Source organism: Dinoponera quadriceps, unplaced genomic scaffold, assembly GCF_001313825.1.
Source record: "Dinoponera quadriceps isolate SergipeBrazil2010 unplaced genomic scaffold, ASM131382v1 scaffold2843, whole genome shotgun sequence".
Taxonomy (NCBI): Eukaryota; Metazoa; Arthropoda; class Insecta; order Hymenoptera; family Formicidae; genus Dinoponera; species Dinoponera quadriceps.
This window is the reverse complement of record NW_014557292.1, coordinates 175926-176139: the sequence shown is the minus strand read 5'-3', so window position 1 is coordinate 176139 and position 214 is coordinate 175926. Positions and strand designations below refer to the sequence as shown.

Sequence of the window (214 nt, the reverse complement as noted above, 5' to 3'; positions counted from 1 at the left end):
AGGGAAAGAGTGGGAGGAGAGAGGAAGGGGAGAGTCGTCCTGAGTAATGTCGTGGAAGCTTTCGGCTGTCGCTCGGCCGTGATAAATTACCCTGAATCGCGAGAGCAGTGGTTAGTCAAGTTGATCTCCAAGCTGGATAACTCGTCTTCGCGCTAAAGGATATTGCTTATCTATCCTCGTAGATGTTGTGCCCCGAGATACTCCCGCGAGCATT

At 51.4% G+C, this 214-nt stretch overlaps 1 protein-coding gene across 1 annotated transcript in view; it reads right to left on the bottom strand.

The window, feature by feature from the left end:
- The window catches only part of LOC106748965 (neurobeachin-like), a 98364-nt gene that overhangs the window by 29719 nt on the left and 68431 nt on the right, over positions 1-214 (bottom strand). The gene's annotated exons all lie outside the window — the stretch shown is intronic.